At 46.4% G+C, this 12,140-nt stretch overlaps 1 pseudogene; it reads left to right on the forward strand.

Moving 5' to 3' along the window:
- Nucleotides 1-4,274, forward strand: part of LOC102841373 — a 51,244-nt pseudogene extending 46,970 nt beyond the window's left edge.
- The last annotated feature ends 7,866 nt before the right edge of the window (nt 4,275-12,140 follow it).

Here is a 12,140-nt window from a genome sequence, read left to right on the forward strand (position 1 = left end):
TTTTCAGTCTAGGAGCGGAGGTCCCTAGGACCATCAACAGAGAAGAGCCAAGAGCGGGACCCTACCCAGAGAAGCAGTGATGCCCGAGATGGAGGCAGAGACAATGACATAGAGCTGGGGACTTTAGATCCAGAGAGGGAGAGCGACTGTATGCTGGGGGGTGGGGGTGGGGCGGATAGTGTAGGGGGCAGGCTTGCAGGGTATACCATTTAGTCGGTTGAGGATGCATGGAGGGGATTGTAACCGTGGCAATGATAAGATGTATGATAGAATGAATGTAAAACTAACGTTCTCTCATGTAAACTATCATATAATCCACAATAAAACACTTAAATAAAATGAAAATAATTAAAACAAAATGAAAAAGTTTTTAAAAACCTCATGAGCGGCTGTCTATGCGCAAACATAGTCTATGGTCTCTCCATGCACAAAAGAATGAAGAGTGATGAGAACTGAAGATGCTTGGAATCAACCAGTCCAACAGGCTAATGGAACAGGTGAACATCAGCCTCCACTGATGTTCATCTAGAAGAACAAGATGGCTCCCAGCTATCCTTACCAACTGCTCTGAACCGGATCACATTAGAAGGTCCTGGATAGAGCAGCATAATGTGTAGCACAAAACTCAAAATTATTAAAATTCAAAAAACGGGCTTACTGGTTGAAAAAGGCTGGAAAAACCTGATACTATGACCCTCGAACACCCTTCAGGTCTGGAAAGGAACACAACCTCTTTCAGCTAAACAGTAGATTGGTGTATACGGGGAGCAACTTTCAGCCTAGCAGAGGATAGGGATGTAGGCGGAACACCACCACTAGAGAGATATCCTCCCTATGAATGATGGAATGATCAATCGTTCTAAATCAAAGGGGCAATATGTACCTAAGGACAATGGCGAGAAAGGATGGGAAGATGGGTGGAAGACAAATAGAATGCACAGGGTGGAAACAGATGACTGTTCTACTCAGGAGATTACAATGATTGAAATGAAATAAAGTTTATTATTTGTTGAATGTGAAATTGATGATCTTGTCTGTAAACCTTCACTCAATTCACACACATACACGCAAAGAGATAGATTTCCTTCAGATGTATAGTGTAGACTTTTCCTAAGAATGTTGTATTCTGTCGAGTGGGTTCTGACTCATAGTTACCCTGTATAGGGCTTCCAAGGAGAGGCTGGCAGGTTTAAACCGCCACACCAGGACTAAAGAATATTACATATAAATCCAACTGCATTATTTTAATATGGTAATATAAGTTGAAAATAACTTGCTTGCAACAATATATTTTCTAAGACCATCATGCATAAGGAAGTTTCAGATAATCACTTGCATTTTCGCCTTGTCTAGTAATGAGATAATGGCATCCTGCGTAGTGTGACTACAGAGGAAAAATTTCCTTAGCAGCAGGAAAGGACTGTAATTTCAAATTCTAAATGGGCCCTTTTGCTTATACCAAGTGTTTTATTTTAAATGCTCTTGTTCAGCATTTAAGAAAACATACGTTTTTCTCTATAGAGGAAACACGGACAGCTGCGGCTGCATCACAAAGGGGAACCACTGAACCGTCAGAACCCTCAGATCCCCTCCCCGGTTTCACCCAGCGGATCAGAAACCGGAAGCGGAAGTGTGCTTTCTCGAATCGGGTCCGCCGCGGCCTATGGAAACGCCCCTAGAGGGTGGGCGGAGCGTCGTGCCTGGGTCTGCAGCCGGCCTGGTGGCCTTGCAGGTGCCCGCAGGCTCTTGTCCGGGGTCCCCGGGCGCCGCCCCGGCTCTCGTGCGCATTCCTGGTCTCTCCGGAGCCTCGGGAGCTCCTCTGGCCCTGGAGCCGCCGCCGCTTGTGGACGCCGCGGAGCTGGGGTGGGGCTGTGCGTCTCGGTGCGTTCCCAGGTACGATCGTGTGCATCCTGCGGATCCGGGTGTGGGGCTTCGAGCGTCAGCGTCGGGGGTCTTTTCTATGTACCTCCCCGCCCCAGGCCGACTCGGAGACCTCATCTGCAACCACTCCGAAGCCAAACCCACTGCCCTCGAGTCAATTCCCACGCCTACCACCGTGTATAGAATTTCCGAGAACGTAAATCTTTACTGGAGCAGAAAAGCTTCATCTTCTCCCTCCCGACCGCCGGTGTGGCGTTGAATCACCGACCTTGAAGTTAGCAGCCACTGCCTAAGAGCGCCACACACGCTACAGTCGTTAAATTTCTCATCAGGTCTCAATTGTTAAGTGTTAGTGAGTCGGTTCCGTCTCACAGCGACCCTGGATAGGGCTTCCGAGGCCTTTTTTTTTTTTTTAAAACATCTTTGCGGGAGCAGAAAGCCTCATCTTTCTTCCGCGGAGCGGCTGGTGAGCTCGAACCACGGCCCCTGTACTTAGCCCGTTGCTTGCGTTCCCGCCACCCACACCCGCTTGTCAGTGTTTCCTGAGGGATTTAACAAGGGCTGGGCACTGTGATCAACTGCACCTCTTTTTATTGACAAAGCATGACTGCCTTTTAGGAAAGTGATAGTCTTGGAGAAATTCTGTAGTTTGGCCTTGGACAGATGTCTAGTAGGGGGCAGTGTCTGAACTCAGATTCAGGTCCGTTCTTCAAAGAGCTTTTCTTGGTCACCATTTCCATGCCCAAAATGGCTCCCCTTTGTTTCTGGGCTTCCACAGGCAGGGAGGGTCCTTGTTGAGTATTGCCTGTCATTCACAAATGAAAGTTTTCGTGGGGAGTAGAGCCCCCCTCCGCGAATGGTTAGGAAGAGTGAAGAAGCACACCAGTTGGAGCTAGTACATTTGTGAGCATGCTTATTTAAATTTCAGGGTGACTGTAATATGAGTCATGATTGGAAGCCTTTCTTTGACTGTAAGGCAAGAATTTTCACCACGATTGTGTGAGAAACTAAGGCCAATCCTATTTATAGATTGATCAGTTTGTTTTAATGTTGAATGACAAAGTGTTCTGGAATCCTCTGAGTTTTTTATTTTTAATTTTTATAAAGTTTAGGGACTAGGGGAATCGTAGTTTGAGAACAAAGATTATGAGTGAAAGAGGAATCTCAAAGTAAAGGAATAAATGTTATTTGCAAAAGTCACAGGAAAAGTGTTGGCCCGGAGTTGATTCAAAACCCTGAGTCCAACAGACCAGTGCTTTGTTCTTCCTGCGCTGTCTGTTTGAAACTATGTCGTTGAATAGCTTGTTGTTAATGCTGGTGAGTCAGTTCCAACCATAGAGACTCTATATATAGAGAGAGTTTCCGAGGAGCAGCTGGTGAGCTTGAACCGCCGACCTTGTGGTTGAAATCCACTTTGCAGTGCAGTGCATTAACCCACAGCGCCACACCAGCACTCCACTGAAGATCTTACTAGCCATCCCATATTACAGCAAATAGGCTATAAATGGCGTGAAAAAAAAATTTTTTTAAGCATACTAGAATGTTTTAACTGCATATAATAATAATAAAAAAGGACTAAGTCATGACAAATTCCATGACAAAACTTGGAAAATACGTTCTTCCTGAGAATTCACCCATGTGGGTATAAATAAGGCCCAGAGTTACGTAGGTGAGCCCACAGCTTCAGCCCCGGCCGGACCCCTGACTGGGGAGGAAGTCAGGGTCCAGCCGGGCCAGGCCTGGCTCTTCCTCCTGCTGTGGGATAAGTGGGGGCCTCCATCTGAGAGCAGTTTCCAGAAACAGGAGACCCCTGGAGCTGCAGGCAGGAGCTGGATGCTCTTCTGCGCTCAGGGTGGAGCATGGCCTGAGCCTGGAGGAAGCCCACCCCCCTGGCCCTCTCTGCTCACTGCACACTGTCTCCGCCCGCCCTTCTTCCAGTCCAGGTCTCCAATGTGCTGCCGGGAGAATTGGCCAGTCCTGAACTAGTGTGCTGGGGACCTGGGGTGACCAGCCTGCACCTCCCTACGTCACAGGCCTGGTGTGTGGACCAAACCGTGTTCTTCTGCCTCCAAGCTGCCCAGGGCTCTGTGTCCACTCCTGTCCCTCTCCCTGAAGTAGCTGCTTGGCTTAGAGACGACATTCACACAGACGTCTGGAAGCTGGAGCAAGGAGATGGTGAGTTCTACGGAGAACCGGGTTGTTGTTACCTTAAGAGGGTGAGGCTGGGTTTGAATTGTTGGAGGACCAGCTATGTGCTGTGGGACTGCGGTTCCTCAGTGAAGATAAAAGGGACCCAGGAGGCCCAGGGGCCGAGCTCCGTGGCCACTGGACCCTTCCTCTATTCATATGAGGATGTGGCTTTTCCAGATTTGGAAGCCTTTATGTGGCTCTGAGAGCTGACACATGGGGTGTTAACACCCCTACCTGGGCCGGGTGCTCTGTGTGGAAGGACAGAGTCGGCTGACCGGAAGCTGGAGACGGAGCAGCACTGGCTGTGGACGCTGAGCCCCACCCTCCGGAGCCATCCTTGTCCCATCTCAACAGTTTTCTGGGCTCCCCTCTCACACTGTGTGGCCTAGCAAAGGGAGGGTCCTGACTCTCAGTGAGGTCCCGAGAAGTGATGGTGTCTCCTGACATCACCAGAGGGCTGAAGCTGGAGACATTGAATCCAGCTGGATCCCGTGTGGGGTCTCCACATCCGTGTTTTGGTTGGTTTTGTCCCCGTGAGGAATGCTTTTACTCAGAGTCTTTCCAGTGTGTGGAAAGCTTGAACCCCCGGTCTAGGTGCTTGTCCTCCCAGCTATGCCTAGCGCTGGTCGTTCATCTCTGTACGTCTTGACTGGCTTGAATTAGAGTCTGGAATTAAAGTGCTCGCTTTGGCTGGAGAGGCTCAGCCTCTGAGATGTGTGCAGGGACGTTCTTGGATGTACAGTTCCCATTGGAAGGGAATTTCCAAACAACTTATGCTTCTACTGAGATTTTTTTTTCAATTTCATTAATGTAATTGTCTGGAATACAGATACATGCCTGTTTTAACTTGATGTAAGAGTTACTCAAAAGCTTACTTAAACCTTGAGAAGGGCCTTAAAGACTCCTGTGGCATTTAAGAAGTCATATCAGAGCACCTGAAGTTTTCAATAATTTAGCCATTGCAGAGCGTTCTCCTGACAGAGACAGAGTGCATTGCAGACGCCGATCTCCTTGGTTACTGTGTTTAGACAGAACTCTAATGCACGCCTTTGTGATTTTTCCTCTGGAAAAAGATAGAACTGTCTGCTTCTCCAAAGATTGCTGCTCAGAAATCGGAACCACGATGGGGCAGGTCTTCACTGTTCTGTAGGGAGCTGCAGTGTGGATTGAACTCATGCCAATGTAGTTTAGTAACAGTTGGGTCCTAAATGGTTAAAATTTTAAGTATTATTATTATAAATGTGAATGCCTAGTAAAAACAGTTCAAATCTCATTTAATAGCATGTTTTTAGAAAGTGCAGTATAGTTTACTGAAAGCTCGTTTTTCCAATTGTTGTTGTTGTTAAGTGCCGTCGAGTCGGTTCCGACCCATAGCGACCCTGTACAGGGTTTCCGAAGGTGTAAATCTTTACGGGAGTAGAAAGCCTCATCTTTCTCCCGCGGAGCGGCTGGTAGTTTCGAACTGCTGACCTTAAGGTTCGCAGCCCGATTCGTAACCACTACGCTACCAGAGGTGCCATTGAAATATGAATTAAATGTACTTTATGAAGATTTCAGCGAGCTCCTCCCTCGTCCCCCAGTTTCTAGCTTTATTCTGGAAGGATCTTGCTAGCAGTGCTTAAAGAAAAGCAAGCATGGATAATTGGGAATTTTTATTTCCCCTTTTTTGTTACATAGCGTGGAATTGATAGTATTTAATGATCAAGTCTAACCTGGTGATCTGTTCATAGCATTACACAGAAAGCGGAAGTCTGAGTATTTCTGAAGTGCGGTGACCTTGGCTGTCTGCGGGTGTTGCCTTTTACCACGTTGCAGGGAATTTTGGGGTTTTGGCTGTTGGTTTGCTCTTACAGTGCTTGGTCCTGTGAATATAAATATCAATTGTTTGATCCACGTATCGTGGTTCAGGTTTAAAAGCCTGTCTGAACTGTTGCTATTAAGTGCTGCCGAGTTGATTCCAACTCATAGTGACCCTAATAGGATTTCCAAGGGGTAGCTGGTGGGTTCGAACCTCCGACTTTGGGGATAGCAGCTAGCAGTCCAGTGTTTATCTTAAGACAAGTTAACTGAAAATGAAGGCGTTTTCACATGACTCTGTAAAATTAATATACAAAATTACATGTGTTACTATGTACTTTCTGTTGTCAACTATTTCACCAACAAGGAGTCCCTAAACTTCTATGTAATTTTAAAGGAGCGCTGGTAGTGTAGTGGTTATGAGTCCGGCTGCTCATCTCAAGGTCAGCAGTTCAAAACTACCAGCTGTTCCTCAGGAGAAAGATGAGGTTTTCTGCTCCCGTAAAGATTTACAGCCTTGGAAACCCTATTCAGGGTCACTGTGAGTCGGAACCGACTCCACGGCACACCACCACCATATAATTTAAATAGTCACTTGAGTCACTGATCATAAGTAGACCTTAGTCTGTGTCCCACCCTCATCTCTGCTTCTGCCTGGAGAGTGTTGCTATCTGTGTGCAGAAGTTTCTGAACCTTCCCAGTATCACTGCCCTCATGGTCTTAGTCCCTGGACTGTTCCCTTTTGCTTCCTTTGAGAGTTCTGTAAATTCAGTTTGTTGTCTATCCAAGTTCCTCAGGCTGCTTTGGGGTTTCGTACGTGTTGGTGTGTGTAGCCCCTGTGTCTGTACATTTCTGTTGTCTGAATGGGTCACGTTCTACTGCGTCATTATTGAGCTTCCGGCACCTGGGGGCTGAGGTGTTATTTTGCTCCTGTGAGTATCACTGCTCATCTGTCCGTGTCTCCGGGGTCCGTGTGCTCCTGCGCAGCAGCTCGGCAGAGAGGAGATCGGCTGAGCCGTAGACCGCAGCCCTACTTAAGTTTACTAGAAATTCTCTTGCCTTTTACTGCGCTTTCCTCCCACAGCGCATTCGTGTGGAGTTTGTAAGGGCTTGAGGCTATGAATGGGATTTGTGACAAAGAGGTATTGAGGTTCTCCATGGCTCTTTAAAGTAGATTTCCAACCTAGTATACACTTAACCTCTGTCTCTTTTCTTACTTGGGAGTGAGGTGGCTTTGTAGGATAAGCACTGGACTGCAAATTAGCAAGGTTGGCAGTTCGAGCCCACCAGCCACTCCACGGGAGAAAAATGATACTTTCTGCTCCTGCAAAGATTTACAGTTTCAGAAACTGTAGAGTCAGACCCGATTCACCAGCCCTGCTTACTGACTGAGTTTTTGAGCTTGTCAGGAGAGTGAAATGGTTTCTTAACTTTGATTGTGTTCTGTACTTACCTCATGCCGCCCCACTACTGGTAAGATAAAGACTGAACTGCTGACTAAGAGGTCGGTGGTTCAGACCCACCAGCCACTCCTTGGAAACCCTATAGAGATGTCTCTGTCTCAGAACTGATTCGATGGCTCTCAACAGCAATAACGCTCCACCCCTGGGAGCACAGTGGCTCTGTAGGGTAAGCACTGGACTGCCACCCAAAAGGGAGGCCGTTTGAGTCTACCAGCTGCTCTGCGGGGGAAAAAGATGAGGCTCTCTGCTTCTGCCAAGATTTACAGCCTTGAAAACCCTATACAGGGTCATTGAATCCAAACCGACTTGATAGCACTTAACTACTCAGCTACGACACGGCTGTGTGTGGTTTTCCACTGTTAATTTCTCTCTGGGGTCATGGCGTAGGGCTGTGGGATAAGCACTGGACTGCAGGGTCGGTTTGAACTACAAGGTTAGTGGTTCAAATCCAGCAGCCACTCTTTTGAAGCCCTATTCAGGGTCACTATGAGTCAGAATCCGTTTGACAGCACGAAACAACAACAGTTTCTGTTTCTCTGACTTTTTTAGCGTCTTTACAGTTGAGAATTGTAGGGCACTTACCTTCTCCCTCATGTTCACTGCCCTTTGATGAATAGTTGTCTGGCTCTGTGGGAGAAGCCCTGGACCGCAGGGCAGGTAAACTGCTAGGTGACGGTTCAAACCCACCAGCTACACCTCAGAAACCCTATCCAAGGTCACTAAGAGTCAGAAACAACTCGACAGCATTAAACAACAGCAATAGGGTCACTGGGAGTCTTGATGTGGCGCTGTGCGATAAAGCACTGGGCCACGAGGTCAATTTGAACCGCAAGGTTGGCAGTTCAAACTCACCAGCCGCTCCTTGGGAACCCTATACAGGATCGCTAAGAGTCAGAAACGACTTGACAGCATTTCTCAACAAGGACACCATGTCACTCACCTTCCCACTCGTGTCCATCACTGCCCTTTGATGGACACTTGTGCATTTTAATGTATTTAAATTTGTCAGCCTCTTGCCTTATGTCTTAACCCTTAAATTTTTTTCCCCTGATTCCCAATTTGCTTATACTTTCTTGAAAGTATTATTTTATATTTTCACCTTTAAAACTTTACATAGAGAGTACTTGTGAATAGATTAATGATCCCATTAGAGTCGGTTCAACTCATAGCAACCCTGTGTGGGTTTCCGAGGAGCGACTGGTGAGTTTGAACAGCCGACCTTGCGGTTAGCAGTGCAGAGCTCATCTTACAGCACCACGCAAGAACTCTCAGTGTTGTTGTAAAGTGCCGTCGAGTCACTTCCATCTCATAGCGACCCTGTGTAGGGTTTCCGAGGAGCGACTGGTGAGTTTGAACTGCCAATCTTGCAGTTCACACTGACCTTGCGGCCCAGGGCTTATCCTATAACACCACACCAGGACTCCAGAACTCCCATGAGAACGATTTCTGTTAAATGGCATCGAGTCAGTTCAACTCATAGCGACCTTGTGTAGGGTTTCCGAGGAGCAGCTGGTATATATGAACCGCTGACCTTGTGGTTAGCAGTCCAGTGCTTATCCTACAGTGCCACACCAGGACTCCATGGGGGGGGGCGGGCGTTGTGTACCACCTAGTCGGTTCTGACTCAAAGCAACCCTGTATAGGGTTTCTGAGGCTGTAAATCTTTACAGGAGCAGAAAGCGTCATTTTTCTCCCACGGAGTGATTGGTAAATTTGAGCTGCTCACCTTGCACGGAATTCACTATACTACCAGGACTCCTGGTTGTTGTTATTTTTAAATCTACTGGTTACGTTATTTGGTCATCATTGTTAATTGCCATCGAGTTGGTTCTGACTCATAGCAAACCTATATAGGAGTCCTGGTGTGGCACTGTGGGTTAATGCACTGGACAGCAAGGTCGGCGGTTCAAACTCACCAGCTGCTCCTTGGAAATCCTATACAGGGTGCTATGGATCGGAACCAACTCAAAGGCACACAACAACAACAACAACAACATAGGGTTTCCAAGAAGTGACTGGTGGTTTGAACTGACGATCTTGCCGTTCAGGTTGACCCGGACCTCACAGCCTGCTGGTACATTTCCCTCCCGTGTACCAGCGCCGCAGCAGGACGCCTTATTAGATCATTTATTGTTGTTAAGTGCCGTCAAGTCGTTTCTGACCATCATAACCCTATACAGGGTTTCTAAGGAGTGGCTAATGAGTTTGAACTGCTGAACTTGCAGTTCAAACCGAACAAAGCACTGCCCAGTCCTACGCCAGCCTCACAATTGTTGCCTCGTTTCAGCCCATGGCTGCTGCCACTGTGCCAGTCCATCTCATTGGGGGTCTTCCTTGTTTTTTTGCTGACTCTCCTTCTGATAGTATGTCCAAAATATGAGAGAGAAAGCCTTGCCATCCTGGCTTTTAGGGGGCCCCCTGGCTGCACTTCTTCCAACACAGATCTGTTGGTTCTTCTGGCAGTCCATGGAACTTTTAATATTCTCCTCCAACACCATAACTCAAATGCATCAATTCTTCTACGGTCTTCCTTAGTCACTGTCCAGCTTTCACATGCATATGAGGTTATTGAAAATACCATGGCTTGGGTCAGGTGCACCTTAGTCCTCAAGCTGACATCTTTGCTCTTCAACACTTTAGAAAGGTCTCGTGCAGCAGATTTACCTAATGCAATACGTCGTCTGATTTCTTGACTGTTGCTTTCATGAGATTTGAGGATTGATCCAAGCAAAAAAGCAAAATGAAGTCTTGGGTAACTTTAATCTTTTCTCCATGTATCTCAATAATTGGTGGTGGTAGTTATGTGTCGTGGAGTCGCTAAATCTTTGTGGGAGCAGAAAGCCTCACCTTTGTCCAATGGGATGGCTGGTCGTTTCCAACTGCTGTAAAGAGTTGATTCTGAGTTATGGTGCCCTGTGTGATTTTTGCATTTCCAAATGCATTGTGTGCGTTGGAGTCCTCGAGGATGATGCCACTGGCTGGGATTTAATGGAAGTGCCTAGAAACAACAGTCTGCTCCTAACTGCTTTCTCAGAGCCTGCTATACGTCTTTGTTTATTTCAGTCTAGCAGAATGCCCTTGAATATTGTTTAATGCATTCTTCATTAGAATTTCTTATTTATTTATACTACTTTTAGTTACCTTTTAGTGTTAGTAAAATATGAAGGGACTTCCTTCTAAAAGTTTGTGGAAAATTTCATTGTATTTCAGTCCCATTTTCCATCAACTTTTTGAAGCCCCCTAGTATATGTTATCTTTTTAAATGTTAATTTCTCAACTACTTGGTACTGGTGTGTATATAAATGAAACATTTAAAGTCAACCTTTCTATTTTGTTAACATGAAGATTTGCTAAAGTGTCTCAGCCCTATAATCTTCTCTGCCATCCTTTCGGTCCTACGTATTCAGTTATGGAATCTATTAAATAAATACAGACAAGCATTCATTTGATTTTGGTCTTTACCTTCTTTGCTTCCTTGGTCTTCGTTGGCACGTACCAGCTCATCTTTAGGGAACTGTTGGAACGCAGTGTACTACTGGGTGCCATTGTTTTCTGTCAGCTTTACTAGGACCTTGTGGAGCTTCCCAGTGTGTACGATACCTTGGGATATATGTTTTGTGTGGACCTGTTGTTAGATTGTACATGATTTTTTCCCCCATTTCTGAATTTGAGACGTGTTTCTGACACAGAGCAGAAACATTGGGAATAGATGTACAGTTGATTGATACATAAAGGGAACGTCCGTCTTAGAGGCTGGTAACTCCCGCTGTGTCCCTTCAAGAATTGGGTTTTCATTGGTCTTTAATTTTTTTACTCTGCCCTTTAGATGTAATAAGTGTCTTGGCATGTATGCTCATCATTTACACTTTGATCACCTCTGTGTTACTGTTGTCGTGTGAGGGGGTTCTGAATTGCTTTGATGTAAGTTGGCTTTTCAAGCCTGTGTACAGCGGATTGAAACACTGCCTGGGCCTGCACATCCTCACGAGTGTTGTTGTGTTTGTGCCCATTGGTGCAGCCATTGTGTCAGTCCATCTCATTGGGGGGGGAGGGGTCTTCCTCTTTTTCACAGACCCTCCACTTTACCAGGCATAATAGCCTTCTCCAGGGACTGGTCCCTCCTGACAGCATTTTTAAGGTACGAGAGAGCATATCTCGCCATTTTCACTTTGAAGGAATATCCTGGTGTGGCATTGTAAGATAAGCACTGGACTGCTAAACATAAGATCAGCAGTTCAAACCCACTAGCTGCTCCTTGGAAACCCTATACAGGGTCGCTATGAGTTGGAACTGACTCGACAGCACTTAACAACAACAACAAGTTCAGTGTAGTGGTTTTTGTGTTATAAGCAAACAGATGGATACTTTTGATCCCTTTAGAATCACTTTAGGAAACCTGTTCCATGGGCTGTTAGTTCACTCTAACTGCTCAGGAGTGTTCTTTTGTAGGAATATACTGATTTTGTCTCCTTCTTCCCTTTAATGTCTTCTCATTTTGGTCGCAACATGCTGTGGAGCATCCGCTCTATAAACCTGCTTCCATTTCCAGCATCCATCCACCTGTGAGTCGATGGCTTACCACCTGTCTCTAGTCTCTAGTGCAGCTGTGTAATCCCTCAGTGGGCGCCGCTAACAAGCAGACGTCTGATCTCTCACAGTGTAGGAGCCTAGAGGTGTGAATTCAGAACACCAGTACGTGGGAAAGACCTTCTCTGTCGGCTCTTGTCTCTTTTCACCTTGTTCCTTCTTGGCTTCTTAGTGAATTAACCCAGTATGCATACTTAGTATTCGGGAGTGAACAATTTCCCA

Source organism: Chrysochloris asiatica, unplaced genomic scaffold (assembly GCF_000296735.1).
Source record: "Chrysochloris asiatica unplaced genomic scaffold, ChrAsi1.0 scaffold00125, whole genome shotgun sequence".
NCBI classification, from domain to species: Eukaryota; Metazoa; Chordata; class Mammalia; order Afrosoricida; family Chrysochloridae; genus Chrysochloris; species Chrysochloris asiatica.